Below are 22,282 nucleotides of genomic sequence, written 5' to 3'. Positions count from 1 at the left end.
ATCTATCAATCTTTCTTTACGATCAACCGATTTTCGTACGCATTAGTCTTTATTGCACAACTCTTTACAGGGATGAACAACTGAAAACTTTATACAAAAAACGATAGATCCCCTTCAGGTACATGCTTGTATAAAGAAGAAGATAGCGCGATGATTAGTACCTCGGATCCCTGTAAAGATGACGCGTCTCCACAATCGCGTCCCAGGAGCGCAGAGGGTGTGAGGACGTGGGAGAAGGCCGGGTCGGTGGTAATCGAGTTAGGAGGCCCGAGAGTCAAGTGAAAGGTCAAGTGTCAAATGGCTAAATCTCATTCATTACCAGTTGCGACCAAGCGCCGACCCCTGCCGCGGCCACTGGAGAACCAGTGTGCACTAATGGCCGGTCATCGGCGTAACCAGAAACGGGCTTCGAGTTTCACTTCAAATTGAGATTAATACTGGCGAAAATTCTCTAATAAAAAACGTCATGGGTTGAGTTGGAAATGCGATGAACTGAACTAACTAACTACTAATTCCCGGGCTTCGAATTGCACTTCAAATTCAGTGTTTATTAGTACGAAAATTCCGTGATAAAAAACGTCATGGGTTGAGTAGGAAATTCGAAGACTGAATATTTTTTTACGCAAATGCTTTGGCACTGTTCCGTGTCTGTCTGCTTTGCTGGTAGGGGATTTGAAGGCGTCTGTGTACCGACCAGCGCACAGTGGGGTATATTGGTGATCTGGGCGGCCAATATTATTTTTCGTTCTAAATCGATTCCAAATATGCCTTTTGACTTATTCATTGTATTATATGGAGATATTTTTTACTTATCAGTAAAAAAAAATATATATATATATTTTTTTTTAATAAATGCAAATCGTAGTAAATAATTTAAAAAATATTAGTCCGAGAAAGATGGCCATGGTTCCTCGTCCGAACACAGTTCTCCTTCCGCTTTTAATGTAAGCGATTTCTTCATTTGTTTTTTTTTTGTTTCCTTTATAAATCGTATTCTTATTGGACGACAATAACGTGGTGAAGAAGGAATTGGGTTTTGCCAAATAACCTTATTATTCAAGGAACAAATAAGTTGTAGGGGCACAAACGAACTCTGAAATATGTTTGCATCGGAGTCTGCATCATTTAAAAACGTTTGTTGATATTGAGCTTGTTGTGCTCCATCACAACCCCACTTGCACATTTAAACTAATGTTTCTCTTTCTTTTTTATTTAAATTTTGTAAACATTCTTCTAAATGTGTCAATAGTCGCGTGGTAGTGTGATCCATTAAACTCTGTAGGTTTACTTCGGCACAAGTTTCAGTTACTCTGTAAGCTTTCTTAGCAGGGTAACACTCGAGTTTTGCTTTTTGTAAGATACTGTAACACGGGTATAGTTTTTTATGAGAACTCCTTACTATTTCATATTGCCTTCTCGAAAGATCGGCTTCAACAAAAATAGATAAAGCCTGTGATGGAGTCAATTGCGTTATCCGGGTATTTTTTTGCTGGCAACGAGAATACGCTTTCTTATATTTGGTAGCACGCTTAGGTGTACAGATAATTTCTTTCAACACCAAAGAAGCATCTCTCATCCCGCTTTCTCCTAACTTTGACCGAGTAGCATGGGTGAGCACATCTAATTCAATATGTTTGTGCAAATCTTCAGTTTTCCTTCTTTTGCTGGTCGTCCTGATCGATTCATTACCCAAGGAATTGTAAAAGTTCCGTCAAGCCAATTTTCATTTTTTATCAAGAAAGTTTCCTCCTCTCTGAGTGCATTAGTCTATCTTCGTTTCATTTCAGACTTGAAATGCGAAAAATCGTTTTTAATTTTCATTGCACACTCGTCAGTAAAATTATCTAATTGTAAAAGTTACTTTTGCAAGCATTCTAATTTTTCATTAATTTTATTAGCATTTTGTTGCTGCATGATAATAAATAACTGTTTTCTAGTCATTATTCTAACATCTACTGGTCCTTAAATAAAAATGTAACAATTTAAAGATAAAAAACTGTACGTAGTTCAGTTTTCATTATTGTGCTGACTCATCTTAAAAGAGCGATTTCTTGCAAAAGAGCAAAATTCTGCAAAAAAATTTTCAATTTATATAAAGAAAGAGGGCTAAGCTATTTGATACAATCAAAATTATAGCCGGATAACACTCGGAAGCACAACTAAATATCCTTTATTTAAAAAAAAATGAAGGAAAAATCCATTTAAAGGCACTTATTTAAATTAGTTTTTTTTAAGTAAATATGTTAGCTATTGCAACTTAAATCTATGTACAATACACTATCTTACCTGCTTCATCACAATCCATTATTAAATTGTATACGTGTAATACAAAAAAATAATAATAATCACTGAAATGTTTGCGTACTAAACGAACAGCGAAAGAGAAACACGTGCACTCACAATAACAACAACTTTGCGACTGACCATTAGACACGTGAGATGTGCGTGGGGGGGATACAATTATTGCATGTCATCAACAAAATACTCTATTTCATGTTGATATATTTTTCATACACCTGCGACAATGTTTTTAAAAGTGACTTTTGGCCGCCCAGATCGCTAATATACCCCACTGTGCAGCGTTGAGTTGGAAATATTAAACACACATGATCATATCGATACAAAAAATTGTGATAGTTAATGGTACAATAACAGAATGTTTAAGTTATCTACACTACGTAGTACTTTTTTTACTGGAATTTTATCCCTGGTATCTACTTATTAAGTTAGTTTATTTAACATTAACATTAACGATAAATAAATAATTAATGCAGTATGTGCAAGTTACTACAGTGATGCCTCACATAACGAACGCTGCGCTCAACGAACTTTATATTCGTCCATTACGCGACCAAGCACTGTAGTAAAATCTTTTATGCTACAGAACATGTTTTAACATGTCGCTCAATTTGTGCAACAATCGCGTAATTACACTTTTAGAAATATTACAGGAGATGCCATTCAGACGTTGTAGCAACATAAATGACGCCATTTTACTCAATTCTACGATGACACTCGCGCCATCTCGCGGCATTTCACCGCAAGAACAATTCTGTCGATGTTTCTCCCTATGTAAATAGTCTTTCCACACATTTTGACATATTTAACTTGTGTTTTTTTTAAGTGTAATTACGCCATAGTAGCACCAAATGAGCTGTGTATATATTATTGTGAGACAACGCGTTTCACGTAACGAACTTGCTCCTGGAACGAATTAAGTGCGTTATGCGAGGCATCACTGTATTATCCATTGAGTTCTATATTATTTGTTGTTGCACAATTATTTAATGGACACTTATTTTCTTCTAAATTGACATCCGAAATCTCAAGCAAGAATGTCTCCCATAAATCATGACGGATTGTGTGACGCTGTGCGCAGTGCGTGAGATTAATGCGCTATAATTTCCCGCCCTCGGAGTCGGGCTGGACGCGTATAACGTATGTGACAAAAAAATATATAAAAAAAATATATATATATATATATATATATATATATATATATATATATATATATATATATATATATATATATATATATATATATATATATATATATATATATTATATGTTTACATCTTCTTACAGTAAACAAAACATTTATTTTTGAATTATTTCAGACTCTTCAACATTTTGAGTGTGTCCAAATACTTGTTCACAGTCAAAACGTTGTAAATAAATTAATCTGGGCAAATTATAACCTTAAATAATAAAAATTAAAATGTTATTTTCTGGCGTTTCTCATGTGTGTGATTGTAACTCAGGATTTGGACCTCACATACTAATATAAGAGTTTCTGCTTAGTAAAAAGCTTCTTTACATCTCACCAATAGATGTCTCTAGTGAAGTTTGAAACATTGAGGGCAGATAAGGGTTGAATAAATGAATGAAAATTACAATAATGGTTTACTAGAATTACAAAAATATTTGACTCTCAATATATATTTTTTATTATTGTAGTGAGCGAATGTAGTTGGAAAAAGAAGCAGAGGACGAACGAGAAAAACTTGGCACAATCAGGTATGTCAAATACTTGAAAGCGGCCGGGTCAGGAGTCGTAATAATCGTCGGGTATGTATGAGGAGATGCATGAATGTAGAAGAGGCAAAGAATGTTTGCAAAGACAGAGTGGTGTGGCGTTCGATTCTCTCTGCCTACCCCTGCGGGGAAGCGGCTTGATGGTTAGTTAGTTAGTATATTTGGCTCTTTGGCTTATAAGTTTGGCGATCACTGATCAAAACCTTTGATTTTGCCCCTCTTTATCGGCTATATCACATCAACTTTGAGAACCGCTAGTTTAATAATTGTTTTTTCCCGAGATCCTGCGTGTTTCGTCTCACCCAGTACACGGTGTAGATAATAAATAAATAATAATAATATAAGCTCGATAGTTGGTAGTGGGTGGCTGCAATGGCGTTTATCTCGGTACTGTCACAGCCGCTTCCGCTCTCCTCGCGACTCCTGCCTTCCTACTCATCCTCCACTTCCCTACTTCCTACTGCATTCTCCGTTCTTTATACATCTTCATCAGCCCACTTGACTGTGCGCCCAGAATGCACCGTGCGTCCGACCATTCATTGTCAATGACGATGTTCCGGCATGGTACGTGATATTAGCATTAAACATGATATTATTTTTTGATATCTCCACATAGATGAAGAAGAATATGGAATATTATTTCGAGAAATAAGAATACTTTGTGTTTTGATCCACTCACATTTTTATTGACCGACTAGTTTCGGCAACAACCTGTTGCCCTCTTCAGGGTTTAATTTGGTTTAATAAGATTTGTGACGAATTTGGTCAACGAAATTCTCATTTCTCCAGAACCAATGTCTACGGAAATTTCAAACTTTCTTCCTGTTTCTCGCTCTATCCGGGTGACAACACTATTATTTCTCGAAATAATATGACAACACTATTGCTTGAATCGTAACTAAATTCTACCCAAAATGGTAGTGAAGTAGTTTTCATATCATTCGCGTATATCATCGCATCCTTTCGACCACCTGCCCTCGCTCAAGCGAGATGGTTCACCCTGACCGACCGCTTTGAACAGCAGGTGTTTGGTACATTGAGCAATATTGATTTATACGTATATCCCATTACACCTTTCCCGAATCTATTGTCTTTCACAAAAAAATGGGGAAATTTTGGATAAGGCAGATGATTTCGTTTTTTTATTTTTATTTATTTATTTATTCATTACATGTTCGCCTCCGTAGTGTAATGGTCAGCACACTCGGCTACCGTTCTGGAGGTCCCGAGTTCGATTCCCAGTGGGGGCTCAAATAAATACAAGTGATTTTTTTCACTCTAATATTTATTCAATACTACCCTGGACTGGTACCTTAAGCGGAAGTCTTTCTTTCATGTGTTAACGATCAAAATGACACTGCGTTTATGTGATGCAGTGCCCTATGCACCATTGGGGTGCGGATAAGGGTTTAAATGAAACGAATGAAAGGGATCACTTAACCAAGCCTGTGACAGGTCGCAAGCCCTGTAAATGTCCAAACTTCCATGTTCTTCTTGTTAAGATGATACTTAGTTACGGCTAGATGTGTGTCTATGGTATATGCGTGTAAATACCGGATATTCACGATGTGTCTCAAAATAATGTCTGCTGTATAAAAAGTGCCCACGTGCTGTTTCAGCTTTTTAATACCCTTCACATGGGGCAATGATGACGTAAATATCCACAGAATAGAAGCGCGAGACAGATTTCACATTCCCGACCATGATCTGTCATTAAAGCATCTTCATTCATTTTGCGTACCAGATTTTTTTTTTCAATTTTAATTATTGGAAAACCAACAGTATATACTTATACGAAAATAACAAAAAAATAAATTTATGTATTAATTTTAAATTATACACAGATTGTTTGAGTCTACTTAGTTGTATTTTATTAACAAATTGTTTAATTGTGTTTTTGTTAATAAAATACAACATAGTAGACTCAAAAAATCTGTGTTTGATTTAAAATTAATGCATAAATTATAATGGAGTTCTACAAATTAAACGCCAAATCGATAAATAAAAAATTTAATTTTAAAAAATAAAATTTCTTTCACAGGTTTTCACCTAAGTAATCTAAAAATAAAAAAAAATAAACTGTCATATACATAAAAGTATAACTACATAATAAACTTACATTTAATGTTTTTATCAAATATAATAATAGAAATTTTCTTTATCAACTAGTCAAATAGACATCTATACACAATATTTCTCCTAAACGTATTAAAAGAAACATTATTGATGTCTATTTCATTAAGCATTCATTACATTGCACATATCGCAGGCTCGATTTAAAAATGAATATTGGTAGGACTTGGTGTGCATTTTAGGGATTTTGAATAAATTTAATTATTTTTTATTTAATATGCTTACAAAAGTTTTTTTTACAGACATTTCAACTTTTTCTATCTTAAAATTAATAACACACTTCTCTCCAATAAAGAGACTAAGCTCTCGTGCTTGGAGAGGGCCTTACACTTATTATTTATTATTTATGTTAATTGGTAGTATAATTTATTTTAGAACTGGCTGTAGCCGGCTGCGCTGCGCTGTGGTTCATCTGAATTAATAATTCCACTTATGTATTTTGGCGGTAGAAAAAGGAGGTTTATCGCAGCGTGGACGTTTCTTAAGGGGATATTCGCAAAGACAGAACTCATTCGCCCGCCAGCCGTCGAAGAGGTGACGCGTTTTCCCACGTCCGATTTTTTTAAAGAATGTGTATGGTATTATTTTTAGTTTTTAATTAAGAGTTTTTTTTATATGTATCTAGAGTTTTTTTCAACTCCTCACCTTTCAATAACTCTTTTCTTTTCCAACTTATATAATTATTTCGAGGAAAAACTACAAAATAATACAAAAACAGGGTTTTAAGAAAAAAATACGTAAAATGTTACCTGGATTTAGAGAAAATTAAGTTGCGACTTAACAAATACTAAGTCTTAACAGTTTTTTTTTGTGAAAAATAGAGATTACGTTTTGTGTAAAAAACATTTTGTTACTGTACAATGTCCACTAAATTTTAAATATAATATATTTTTTAAATGTCTTCAGCAATTTTAGTACATGTACATACAAGAAAATATCTTGACTTTCATGTACCTACATGGCAATTTTTAGTCGAGATTTTTAAATAATATACATATTTAAACGTACAAAACGAAACAAGATTATGGAAATATGCGAGATGGATGATGTCGCTAGGTGGGGAAGGCAACCAAGGAGACAATGGTATGCGCATCTAAAGAAAATGGAACTATCCAGACTCCCCCACATTGGACTGTACGGCCAACCCCAAGGTAGACGACTCCCGCTAGACCACCAAAGAAATGGATCGACAGCTGGGAATCGACAACGCAGGAAGCTAATCCCTCTTGAAAACAGGCCACAAGGCCTACACCAAACAGAAGAAGAAGAAGAAGAAAATATTTAAACGTATAACATATTCGATAAAGAATTACGAACCTCATTATGACATCATTATTTTAATGTATATAGTAAATAGTTTTTTTTTAATACAAATAAAATTATGTATGTGTATTTCAAATGACACATCGCATTTTTCCTACTCCGAATTACCATATTCGAGTTGTGTATTTGATTTCGTATCTCAAACATCCTTCCGTTTCGTGTTTTACGCACTCATCAGCTGTTTATCGCAATACACATACGGAATAAAATGTCTCCCGTCACTAATACCTCCGCGCTCCAACGCGTTTCACTACGACTACACATAACGATATTTTATCTCCATTTGCAAAAAAACCGCTCAGAATTCGACTCCCACTACAAGCTCGTAGCGATTTTATGAATGAATACCCCCACCGCCGGGTACATTCTCCGACGCCCCCCCTCCGCACTACGGCTCGACTGTAGTCATTCCGAAGTCAACGAATCAGTGACGTTTCGTTCATCTATGCTTTCGAACGCCCGGACGTCAGATTTAAATTTGAAATTTGAATTTGAATCTCATTCGAATTCGTGGATTTTTTTTTCTGTGTGATTCGATTTTTGAATAAGTTTTTGTGTTAGGTACTGTGTTTTTTCGGATCGCCGCTGGATACAGTGGTTGCCATTGGACTTTTCGCGAACCGGGCGGTACAAGGTGGGTTGGATTTCGAAATTGTATGTACACGGCTAATTTAATATGTATGTGACGTGCTGTAGTACGCGCCAGGATGTGTATTCGTGATTGTTCTTTTGCAACAAAAAAATGTTTTTGTATTCAAACATCGTGCGAAATATTAAAACTTCATTTATTTCGACTGTGAATACCGGTTGTTCTTCAAAGCTGATTTTATTATTTTTTCAATCCTTTTTCCGTCACAGTGCATAGGGCAAACTGTTATATAATAAAGACTATCTCAATTATATTATTCTTCTTTTTACGTGTATATATAAGTGCATAGAGCACTCTTATATATATATATATATATATATATATATATATATATATATATATATATATATATATATATATATATATATATATATATATATATATATATATATATATATATATATATATATATATATATATATATATATATATATATATATATATATATATATATATATATATATATATATATATATATATATATATATATATATATATATATATATATATATATATATATATATATATATATATATATATATATATATATATATATATATATATATATATATATATATATATATATATATATATATATATATATATATATATATATATATATATATATATATATATATATATATATATATATATATATATATATATATATATATATATATATATATATATATATATATATATATATATATATATATATATATATATATATATATATATATATATATATATATATATATATATATATATATATATATATATATATATATATATATATTCTTCATATACTGAATCCCATAGAACTGTCATCAGTTTCCGGGTGTCCATTTAGGATACCGTATGAACTCGGGCAAATTATGTCCATTAAAATTCATTATTGTAGTATTAATTTTAAGGTTAATTTTTCCTTATAATATTTAGGGGTTAAGTATATATTTTGTCCGCCTCTGTGGTGTAATGGTCAGCGTGTTTAGCTACCGTGCTGGAGGTCCCGGGTTCGATTCCCAGGGGGGGGTGAAAATAAATATTTGTGATTTCATACTATAATATTTATTTAATATTACCCTGAACTGGTTCCTGAAGCGCAAGAATGATCACCTTGCCTTCATGTAAGTAATGATCAATATAACACTGTGTCAATTCGATGCAGTGCCCTATGCACCATTGGGTGCGGATAAGGGTTATAAGTAAGTATATATTTATATATTAGAAATTAACGCGATAAATTAGAAAAAAAAGTTTTTTAAAACGGATATTAGTTTTTTTGGAAATAAAAGATGTCATGCTTTAGAGCAACAATCCGTTCTACGCAATATAACCATCATTCTTCTTTAATTTAATTGTTACAAAAATTGTAAAAAAATCGCTGAATAACTAATTCATTTTGATAAAAAAATTGTCACACAGTGTATGTATATCCTATATGCAGTCACTATTTGTACAAAATAGTAAATTAGTAATAAAACCTTGTTCATGTCACCAGTCTAATGATCTTGGTAACGACGAAACTCGGTCACTGGTCAAATAAAATATATGTGGTAAAAACTATATACCTGTTATTTTATGATTTAAAATCTAGTTGTTTTTTATTCTGTCCGCTTATAAGTGTATGAAGATTTCACATAATATGCGTAGGTACTTAATGCGCAAATAAATGTTTGTAAAAATCGAGCCATTTTTCTTGAAAAAACAATTTTTGGAATTATAGCTCTACTATTGTCATCCTCTAAAATTGAAAAATTGAAAAATAAAATAATATATAAAATAATAAAATTTACAGAATATTTTCGGCCAAAAAATTGTGATGAGTTTCGTGTGCAAGAAAAATGTAATAGTTGTAGAAAATACGTTAGTTGGAACTTATCATACAAGAAGAAATAATGAAATACTACAAAACATATCGCTCACTCCTTTCAAGAACGTCATAAATCAAAAATTGACCATTTTCAGTTGTGCATGTTTTCGGAATGCCCAGAAAATGTACTATATTCCAGCAAAAACGGGATATTTTTAACTTAATATTTACCTGCTACAGGGCAGAAAGTGTTGTTTTTGCATTTTGAAGAAAAGGTATTGTTTAATTAATTTTTTTAAATATACTAAATATTTTTCAAATGGAGAAAAAACCTTCAGGTTTTACCTAAAAAGATCTGTTGCACAGTAAAAAGTTCAGTAAGTGGCTTGATATTTATTTTTAATACATTGTATTATATTCTTAAACTTTAAAAACGTTCTCCTGAAAAATCAAGTATTTTGATTTATGACGTTCTTGAAAGGAGTGAGCGATATAGAAAAAAGCGCTATTTTTGTCTAGGAGGGGTCAAAATAAACGTGCATTATGCAACATGATAGTAGGTAGGTAGTAACTGGATAGTAGGTAGGCATGATATGTGCATAATTCCGATACCAAATGCGTCTCTGCGCACAGCCTTAAACGCAGTACGTTGGCATGTTTTACAATCGTGTTACTGCAATTTATAGTCATGAATGAACGTAACCCCGCATTGGTCCATTATTGCACATGTCTCGTATATAAAGATGGTCATATTGCGCTGAAATCTTGTCACGTTCACCTTGGGGCTTGCCGTGTGTTTCTCGGTATTATCATTTTCCGTTTTTCATTCGTTTTATTATATAACTAGCCGTACACATTGGGCTTGCTGTATGTTTTTCGGTATTATTTTCCGTTTTTCATTCATTTTATTATGCAACTAGCCGTACACATTGGGTTTGCTGTATGTTTCTCGGTATTATTTTCCGTTTTTCATTCATTTTATTATGCTACTAGCCGTACACATTGGGTTTGCTGTATGTTTCTCGGTATTATTTTCCGTTTTTCATTCATTTTATTATGCAACTAGCCGTACACATTGGGCTTGCTGTATGTTTCTCGGTATTATTTTCCGTTTTTCATCAATTTTATTTTACAATTAGCTTTACATTGAGCTTACTGTTACTTACGAGAAACATCTTGGTATAATTTTTTTGTTCTGCCACGCATTGCTGTGACTCAGTCTGGTTAAATAGAAAAGAAATTAAACAAATCGCACATTAATATGTTTGATTTCATATTGATTAGGAAGCAATTTAAATATACGTATGATAAATCTAAGATAATAATGTCGAAATAACAATAATGTCGAAAACCTTGGAAATGTCAAGTAACAGTATTTTTCAAGTAATGTGAAATATATATTTTTATATTTTCAAAAATACTTCAATTTCATTCTATGTATTTCTGTGAGCTTGCGAAATGTCATTATTAGACATAAGTATCAAATTGTGATATGTGAATAGATTCGAACCAAAAAACTCTGACTTAAGAGTCCGCGACACTAACCACGGAACCACAACCCGACAGTAGCTGAATAAGCATCAGTGACGTTAGAGGCGTAAAAATGATCGATTTTACTAACCGTCTTTGGGGCACTTAGGTGTTTATGAATCTACAGTATACTAAATGGCCAAACCGGAAGCAGGATAAATATCCTGTGCGAGGGGCGATAGGGGAAGTGGAATACACAATCGATGGAGATATTTTTATCGTCGCAACCCCTAGTAGGGGGTGAGTTAAGTAATTGATTTACACACCACATCCGCACAACTTACTGTATCCGTCGACTGAAATATCAACTGTATAAAATAAAATTATAATTACAATGTAACTTTGTTTTAAAATCACTCTAAATATTTTATTATAACTTAATTATAATGTCTACCGGTTTCGAAGCTAACCGCTTCTTTATCAAGACTGATCAATACTATATATATATATATAAATATATATATATATATATATATATATATATATATATATATATATATATATATATATATATATATATATATATATATATATATATATATATATATATATATATATATATATATATATATATATATATATATATATATATATATATATATATATATATATATATATATATATATATATATATATATATATATATATATATATATATATATATATATATATATATATATATATATATATATATATATATATATATATATATATATATATATATATATATATATATATATATATATATATATATATATATATATATATATATATATATATATATATATATATATATATATGTGTATATATTCCCAGGGGGGTCAAATAAATATAAGTGATTTTTTCACTCTAATATTTGTTCAATATTACCCTGGATTAGTACCTGAAGCGGATGGCTGATCATCTTTCCTTTGTGTGTTAACGATCAAGATACACTGCGTTTATATCATGCATTGCCCTATGCACCATTGGGGTGCGGGTAAGGGTTTGAATGAAATATAGCAGAGTGGACAATTGACTGAAATTTTGAGAAACCGCGAGTGCGCTCCAGAAAGATTTCGTATTTTAGACGCAATTCAATATTCGTTCATAATATCATCGACTGTCCATCGTTAATCGCTTGATTATCCCTTGTTCGGACAACAATAGTCACCACGGCTCCCAAACATCGGGGTCGCGCGTGGCCCGCACCGCCTGGCGGGACGCAGGGACGCAGGGCCCAGGGCGGCATCTCGTCTGCCGGCCCAATTGGCCGCATCCGAGGCGGCTAATCCGGAGTAATTAGCGCTCCGGCCGCTTAGGAGTTGTTACACGTAATTGAACAGTGGGAACCGAGAGCCGGGCTCATTACTCGCCGGAAACTGCAACTACTCGACGGCCGACCGAAGACTGTTCATTATTTCGGGACTAATTATTATCATTCGAGCGTTTTTTCTTTTCCACTTGTCTGCTGCCGCCCAGCGTGAAGCGGCAAAATTTGCGGTTTTACACCTACAGTTGAGGCTGCTGGCTTAAGTTAACACTTTGTAGCACGGTGGGATTGAAAATATCACCTTTTTGATACGTAAATATGCGTGGTGGGATGTTTTTTTACGACCTATTTTTACATACTGAAGAACGCCTGAAAACATGATTTCGCGAGTGTTTTTGCCTAGAATTTTCACTCATGAATTACATGAAATTATAGTAACTTTCAACATAAAGACTAAATCCACTCACGAGTAGGCATAGGCTATGAAACTTATACAGTTGAAGCCACAGTTGAAGCCTGAGTAGGGACATGATAAGCGGTGTTGCATAAGCCGTGGCTAGATTTCAGAGTCACTTGGACGTTAGGTAATTTAAAAAAAAATGATTTTAAATTTTTATGCAGCTTATTATTTGACTAGTTATTTAATTATAACATATTTTGTATATTAAAAGTATTGTTAATTTTGTGGTATGGTAGAATGTAAAGTGGTATTACGCAAAGTGAACGATGGATGATAAGGGGAGTGTTTAATAAACAACATTTTGAGTGTTTCCAAATACTTGTTCACAAATCTGGATGATTTTTATTTTTGACATCTAAAATTTTTTTTTCACTAATTGATTCGGCAGTGGTGTTATTTATTCATTTTTAATTTAAGTTTTTACTTGGTAAATACTGTTACTTCTTAAAATCTATCGCGACACATGTTTCGACGCATTTCGCATCAATTTCAAACTCCTACCCTCCTTATCCTTCAACGTCCAAGGACACAACTCTAAAATTTAGACTTACCTTTGCATACGGTGTTTGAAAATGATGCGGAATGTATCGAAACACGTGCCACAATAGATTTTAAGAAATAGTGCTATTTACCAACTTGAACTTAAATTAAAGAAGAGATTTATTTTATTTGAATCTATGTTGAGATGTCAAAACTGTAAAAATAACTCCTTAGTTGAGGAAACCCAGATGTGTGAACAAGTATTTGGACACACTCAAAATGTTACTATTCTGCCCTGAACCAGACTAGGCACGAGATATGAAAGCGCCACTCGACGTTTGCTCCGAGTTGACCTACAAGCCTCGCTTCTAGTCCTCGCGTTCTTGCAGTTCTAGTTTGTCGGAAATGACTTCCGCTGTTGGTTTCTTTCAATTTTGTCCACAGGCGTCGTGATACAGTTAATTTTAGACTATTATTTATTCGCCAGCTTCGCCCAAATAAGTATCTCAGAGAAACAGATCAAACATAAGTACGTATAATTATACATTCACATTCTATTATTATTTTCACTTTTTACAATATCTTTCAACTGTGTTCTTTTCGGCGTTCTCTGTACTTTCATCACTTTTGTATCGGATGTTACCACTTTATAGTACTGCTTTCTCTGTACTATCAGTAGCTTTGTATCGGCTATCACCACTTTATAGTGCGGCTTTCTCTGTACTATCAACAGCTTTGTATCCGATGTCACCACTTCATAGTACGGCTTTCTTTGCACTATCAGCAACTTTGTATCGGCTGTCACCACTTTATGGTGCGGCTTTCTCTGTACTATCAACAGCTTTGTATCGGCTGTCACCACTTCATAGTAGGGCTTTCTCTGTACTATCAGCAGCTTGGTATTGGCTGTCACCAATTTATAGTAGCTGGCATTTTTGCTCTGATTATTTTTTCGTTGATAATAACTAACTAACTAACCACCACGCCGTTTCTCGGCAGGGATAGGCAGGGAGAAAGAACGCTACACCACTCCGTCTTGCAAACATTCTTCGCCTCTTCACATTCATGCATGTCCTCATACGTATCCGCCGATTATTTCGGCTCCTGACCTGACCACTTTCAAGTATTTTACATACCTGACTATGCCAAATTTTTCCCGGTTTTCTCTTTTCTCATCTTGTCGAGACAATCACTACACCAGCATGCAAACAATAGTACTCGTCACTACCATAGCACTATTGACACTCTTACAAGTACACAAAATATTAATCACATGCGTTTTTTGTCTACGCGAGGACCCACATGCACTAAGGATTGCAAAACAACATGCACTAAAGGCCGAGGTCTATCATGCACAAAGGATTTTTGTCCAAACAGGTCAGGATTATGAAGGTGGTGACAAATATCGCTGAATCAATAGACTAGAAACTGTTAAACTAAAATCTCGGTAAGCGGGGTTAGATACTAACATTTTCGTAAAAAAAAAGTAAAAATGACCAACCATAAAATTAATGCTACAAATATTCAAAATATTATTTATTACTTATTACACAATTTATTATGATTCCGTATTCTTAAGCGCCGACGATGAAGCTATTGAAATATCTTCCAGTGCTGGCGTGACCCATTAGGAAGTTCTCTTTAGCGACTGCTCTTTCAACGTGACCATTCTCCAACGACTTCCGCCCATTATGTTTCTTTGGTCACTGAGGTCAAACCGCGCTCTGTGCATCATATTAAGTTCCCATCAATTTTATTACTGTATTTTCGGTTTTAATTTGAGCATTCTATCTATTATTGCCTTAAATGGTTTGGACATGTAGAGCGAATGAGTGAGTAAGTACAGTTGAAAATAGAAGCAAAGAAAATTTGGTATGATCATATTTATGAAATACTTGAAATTCAGGTCAGGAGTCATGAAAAGATGCATGTGTATGGATGAGTCGAAGATTATTTGAAAATTTTCAAAGACAGAGTTGTGTGGCGTTCCATTTTCTCTGCCTACCCCTGCATGAGCAAGTTGGCACTGAGTGAATGCTGGCTAGTTTGAGGGTATGTTCTAATGGCATGTGGCCAAATAAAGGATTTTTTAAATATAATAAATAAAGTCGTCTCCGTTACAATATATATTCTTTATATTCTAGGGTTAATTTTATTGCATTGCGTATGTAGTTGATATATCGCTCACTCCTTTCAACAACATCATATATCAAAAATCGTAAAAAAATGTACTATATCCCAGCAAAAGCGGCATATTTTTAACTTAATATTTACTCGCAACAGGAAAGTGTTGTTTTAGCATTTTGAAGAAAAGTATTGTTTAATTATTTTTTTAAAAATATTTTTCAAATGTAGAAAAAAACATTCAAGTTTTACCTAAAAAGATCTGTTGCACAGTAAAAAGTTCAATAAGTGGCTTGATATATATTTTTAAAACATTTTATTGTATTTTCAAACTTTAAAAACGATCTCCTGAAAAATTAGGTTTTTTTGAAATATGACCGTTGTTGAAAGTAGTGAGCGATATGATCGAGGATAGACTGGAACCGTCTGTTAAAAATATATACATATTCATCGAAAATGGTAAAAATGTCAATATTTTTATTTTCTTTGTCGTTGGCAGTTTATAGCGCAGGTGTTTTTTGTTTTTAAGGTTTTTTCTTGGTAAATATACCACTATTTCTGTTGTGACACGTGTTTCGATGCATTCCGCATCATTTTCAAACACTGTATGTGAAGCCGAGTCTTAATTTTACCGTGGGACGTTGAAGGATGAAGAGGGGGTCGGGGGACTTTAGTCATTATCGTACCATATTGTTAATTTTGTGTTTATTATTGTCTATATTTGTATGAATTTCAATTGTTTCAAAATGTTGCGGAATGCATCGAAATATTATAGATTTTAAGAAATGTTAGTATTTACCAAGTAAAACTTAAATAAAAAAAATGGATAGGTATTATCAAGGCTTTTTTTAGATGGGAATTAATTGCATTTATTATTTACCTTGCTTATTATGTACAAGGTTTATAGATCATTTAGTGGATTTTTGTTTCTTCTAGCTATTTACATATGTTTTTATTTGCATCTGTGTTGGGAACAGGAGGGATAATCTAGTGTGGGCCAATCAGGAACTTCTCAGCATTTGCTCATTGCTGGGCTATTTTTTCATGTAACGCGATGGAACGGCGTTCCGGCACCTTTATTCACGGATTTTTTCAAAATCAATTAGACAAAACAATGTTTGTGCTTACGTAATTACAATCTTTATTTATACAATTCATCAAAATGATAAAAATTGAATATTTAAATGATATTTGAATATATTTTTTTAGTAAAAAGCTTGAGACGAAGTAAGTTCCTAGACCTTTGTTATTCAATTTTAATCTTCTGTGTCTTGAATGTTTTCCTGTTGGCCGAGTCATTTATGCATTTGGCTTGACTTAATTGTAATATTGAAATTATAACGTCATACGTAATCATTTTCTAGTATTTTTTCTTTAATCGACCATTAAATCAAATCACTTGGCGTCATTGTTGACTTCATTCTCTGCTCAAATGACGTCTTACCGCGTATGGGAGCGTTTGAAGATATGGTTACGTTATATTTTATAATCGACATAATATATCGATTAATTTATTATTTTAATTTACATATCTCCGCATTCTCTAATCCTGTTAAAAAATAAGCAGGTCTACAAAAGTCTGTACAAACAAAAAATCATTTAGCGGATCTCACTAACTAACTAATTATTACGCCGCTTCTCTACACGGGTAGACAGAGAATCGAACGCCACAGCGAGTCAAATGGATAGGCTACAACAGTGTTCCGCAAACTTTTTATATTCAAGGTACACCTACCAAATTAAGAAATTTCAGAGGTGCATATTTACCATATTATTGTAACATATTTAACATATTATGTTTAATGCGAAATGTGAACCTACTTAACTGAGCACAGGTAATCAAAATTTGGAGCAATTGTGTTATTTTCACAAAACTAGACGTTTTTTCCGTGGCACACTAACTAATCACCACGGTACACAAGTGTGCCGCGGCACACACTTTGCGGAACAATGAGCTACAATATAAGACACCCAGGTTTGCTCCTAACCATTTCGGGAGGCATGAGGGAAGGGACAAACTACAGATTACAACCCCGTTTACCTTCTTCTTCTCCGTCTTACTCCTCATTAATCAAGGTTAATTAGTCAGCTAGGAAAATCGTTTACTTCGCGCGAAAATTGTGCATTTTCTATATTATTTCTTCGTCTACTTAAATGTTACTTTCCTTGTATAAATTAAGTTTTCTGGTTGTTCAGCTACTCGCAAACGAAACGCTGTATCACTCAAGTTTTACGTCCAACACACTTACAGCTTGTTTATCTGATCCTGAAAGGAAATGGTAATTATTTCTGTTTTTTATTATTATTATTATTCAAATTGACCGAATTTCCATATTCGTGTATAATCGCTCTCACTGGCCGCTGTCCATTCACAGTTCTCTATTCAACAACACAATGGCATGTTTTACGAACTTCCTTCATTAATTATTCCCTCCCGAACCTGCTTGTCAAATTCAGCCAAGCAAAGAAGCTCCGGAGAAACTTGGCCGAAAGTTAAAAAAAACGACCATTTTAGATCTTACATTTATTCATTTTTAATTCATGTTTTACTTAGTAAATAGCCCACAAAGTGACTGCCGAATCAATTAATGAACTTACATTTATTTTCTCAATTTCGTATATTTCAACAAAGATGAAGAAGAATATGGAAGTCTGGGTATTTACAGAAAACATGATTCTTTTTTTTTATGCATCTTATAATTTTACCAGTTTTATTTATTTATTAGGTGAGATTCGTTCGAGTTGTGTCACATATATTTTTAGGAGACAAAGACTGAAAAAACATTATTTTTTTTAAATACTGTTATTTTGACCAGTTGATTATTTAACTATATTGTGAATAATGCAGTATTCGATATAACGAATCATATTAATATTGTTGGCATTTTTTTCTACAATATTTTGAGTGTGTCCAAATACTTGTTCACAAATCTGGATAATTTCCATTTAGGAGTTATTTTCCAGGATTCGGATCTCACATACAAATTTAAGAGTTTCTGCTCAATAAAAAGCTTCTTTCATCTCACCATGAATGTATCTAGTGAAATTCTAGTCAATTCAAGCAATATGTTTCGAATTTGAACAATATATTTAGAAGTTCCACGAATTTGAGTTGTGTGATTGTCGATCATGGGTAGAATTGGTGAATGTTACACGTGTGTAAAGTGATCGATTAAACCAGTCTATGATGGTCGTAAGCCCCGTAATTACCCAGATTTCCATATTCTTCTTCATCTTTGTTGAGATGTCAAAAAATTATTTAAAAAATAACTCTGAATTGGCGATAATCTAGATTTGTGAACAAGTATTTGGACACACTCAATTTTTTTTTCATTAATTGATTCAGCAGACTTTGTTGTAATATCTATCCATTTTTTATTTATGTCTTACTTGGTAGATTAGATACCACTATTTGTGTTGGATACACGTGTCATAATGGATTTTAAGAAACAGTGATATTTACCAAGTAAAACTTTGATTTCTTTGTTTGATTTCTGCGTCAAAGTATGGAGCTCGAAGAACGTCACGATCTGTCGTCATTTTTAATCGTTTCTTATTGATTATTCTGCTAGTCATAATCTCGTCTGCCCTTTCGCGAGTTTATGTATAATATCGTTTTTAATGACTGTTGCACGGATCGCGAGATTTAGAATATATCCTTCTCTCGGGAACCGTTGGTGATTAATGATCTGGTCATGTTCGTTTACATATCTGGTTCGTTTTTTTTATTTCCCGGAAGAACGGATCTTCAAGGAATGATAAAAAATTTATGTAAAATTGTGCGGCGCCTAGGATGGCGCTTACATGCTTGGGTTAACGATCAAATGTTCCACAGGCAGGCTTTTTTTATATACAAAAAAAACTTAATTAATCATCAAATTACTTTCCTTTTTCACATTATACTCTTCCAGTTCTTGCAGGTCTTCTCTACTACTTTAAAACCTAAAACAACTACCCCAATGCACCTGAATATTTTGTCAAAAACTATACTTATCTATCTGATTTTGGTCTTATCTGGTTGTGGGTGGAGCGGGTATCATAGTGGTGCACTAGAGGATTTATATACTTTTTGCTGGTTTGTTGGTAAACTATGAAATCCTTCCACAATATTCCACGCACTGGGTGTGAGTACTTCTTAGCTATTACTCCGCCAATGTGCATTTTAATGTACTTTTTCTAACCTTTGTCCGCACCCAATGGTGCATAGGGCACTGCGTCGTATAGAAACAGTTTTATCTTAATCGTTAATACACGAAAGAAAGGTGAACAGCCTCGCGTTTCAGGTATCTGTCCAGGATGATAATAAATAAATATTATTTTATTAAAATTAAACACTTGAATATACCACTTTATCGAGTTTTATTTTTATTTACGACTAGTTTCGAAAACGACAGTTGTTTTCATCTTCTGTTACAAATTAAAACTAACAAACAAAAATATATTTAGGTGTATACAGTATCTACTCAATGAATTAGGGCCACGCAGAATTTCACGCAATTTCTCAATTCAAACAGGAATAACTCAGAGAAAACCTTGAATAAAACAAAATTGAATTTTATTTACACATGAAAACTTTATTACGCTTAAATTATGCATATATTTTCATATAAATATAGTTAGTATTTAGTATTTCCACCTTTGGCAGAAATAACTGCCTCAATTCTTTTTGGCATACTTAAAATGCACTGTTTTATCATGTTTTTTATTTCTTCGTCTTCTGACCAAATTTTTTGAATATTTTTTTTTAGATAGTCTACTGTCGGATTTGGAAATGAGTATACCTTATTTTTAACATGCTCCATACGTTTTCTATAGGATTAAGGTCCGGAGAATTTCCAGGCCAGGGGAGCAAGGGCAGATTTTTGTTAGACAAAATTTTTATTATTGATTTAGCCCGGTGGCAAGGTGCCCCATCCTGCATGAAGGTGTATGGACCTTCTGTTGGGTCGAGTGTATGGTAGAAGGGCAATAAAATTCGTTCGAGGACCTGCTTATAGGAATTTCGGTTCATTTTTCCTTCCACGAAAAACAACGGCCCAGGTAAATTGTTAATAATACATGACCATATCATTGTTGCAGGGGGGTGTTTGATAACTTTTACCACACAGGCCTCATTGTAACGTTCCATTGGTGTTCTCCTGACGAATCGACGGCTCTCTGTCGCGGCTTCTAACTGGTACTCATCACTAAAGATGACCTGAAAAATAATGAAAATTTAAGTTTAATTCAAATATATAAGTTTATTTACTAAAATGATATGTTGAAAATTCAATTTAAATAAATACCTTTTTCCAATCATCTACCGAGTAATTTCGATGTAGCCTGGCCCATTTTAATCGATCCGCTTTCATTCATGGTGTCAATTTTGGTACTTTTACAGGGCGCCTGCATTTTAGATTTACTTCGTAAAGACGTCGCCTCAGTGTTGATACCGATATATTTATACCCTCTTCTTCCAATTTTATTTTTAATGTTTTTGCTGATGCACTACGGTTTTCTAAGGCACTTTGAACGATTTTTCGATCAGTCCTCGGTGTTGTTTTTCTAATCCTACGACAGTTCTTTCGCCGATTGCTGGTGGCGGGTGACTGATTTTTTATTGATTTTGAAATTCGGTCCACTGTTTGACGAGAAACGTTTTCTTTTTTTGAAATTTCTCTATTAGATAGTATTCCTAATTTCAGTATCACTATAACACTAGACTTTTTTTCCTCAGAAATGTCTTTACTTTTTCCCATTTTGTCCTTTTCAAAAAAAACACTTGTGTTTACAAAAAAAAATTATACTTTATGAACTAAAATTAAAAATTAAGTTTTTTTCACAAGACACGATAACTATATAACCTCTCTGAACAAAACAACAACCAGAACTCAAGAAACTTCACTAATAAATGAGATAGGACTATTTTTTGAACTTTCAACTATCTGTCTACCTGTGCTAATTAGGGACCTTTCTCAGAAAAAGGGTTTGAAATTTTGTAAAGGCTTAAATAATCCAGGTATATTTAACATATTATTGAAGGTAATATACATGATATTAGATGTCAATAGAAAACTTAAAGTATTTATGTAAAATAAATATAATAATCCAAAAGATTTCAGAGTATTCAAAAAAATAATGGGTGGCCCTAATTCATTGAGTAGATACTGTATATTGGTTAGTAAACATATTTTTGTCAACACCTAAAGATATTTTTGTTTGTTAGTTTTAATTTGTACCAGAAGATGAAAACAACTGTCGTTTTCGAAACTAGTCGTAAATAAAAATATAACTCGATAAAGTGGTATATTCAAGTGTTTAATTTTAATAAAATAATCATGTCATTCCACAAAGTTAATGCCGAATCAATAAATAATATAAATAAATATTGGATTGAAAAATAGAAAATTCACTAATTTTTATTTTTATCCTCTTGGAAATGGAACCCGGGACCTCCAGCATGGTAACAACTACACTATGGTGGCTGACTTATGGAGGTGCGAA

At 33.3% G+C, this 22,282-nt stretch overlaps 1 protein-coding gene across 3 annotated transcripts in view; it reads left to right on the top strand.

Moving 5' to 3' along the window:
* The window catches only part of LOC148310564 (E3 ubiquitin-protein ligase HECW1-like), a 220,867-nt gene that overhangs the window by 10,392 nt on the left and 188,193 nt on the right, over window positions 1-22,282 (top strand). The window contains exon 1 of one of the 3 annotated variants that reach the window (XM_088258165.1): window positions 7,918-8,125. The exons of the other annotated variants lie outside the window; for them this stretch is intronic. The gene's annotated coding sequence lies outside the window, so the exon portion shown is untranslated. Of the gene's footprint in view, window positions 1-7,917; window positions 8,126-22,282 lie in introns of those variants that run through there. 3 annotated transcript variants of the gene reach the window in all.

The sequence above is a fragment of the Brachycentrus maculatus genome, unplaced genomic scaffold (genome assembly GCF_059751285.1).
Source record: "Brachycentrus maculatus isolate JH-2025_06_01 unplaced genomic scaffold, ASM5975128v1 h1tg000091l, whole genome shotgun sequence".
In the NCBI taxonomy this organism is placed as follows: domain Eukaryota; kingdom Metazoa; phylum Arthropoda; class Insecta; order Trichoptera; family Brachycentridae; genus Brachycentrus; species Brachycentrus maculatus.
This window is presented reverse-complemented; position numbering and strand designations above follow the sequence as displayed.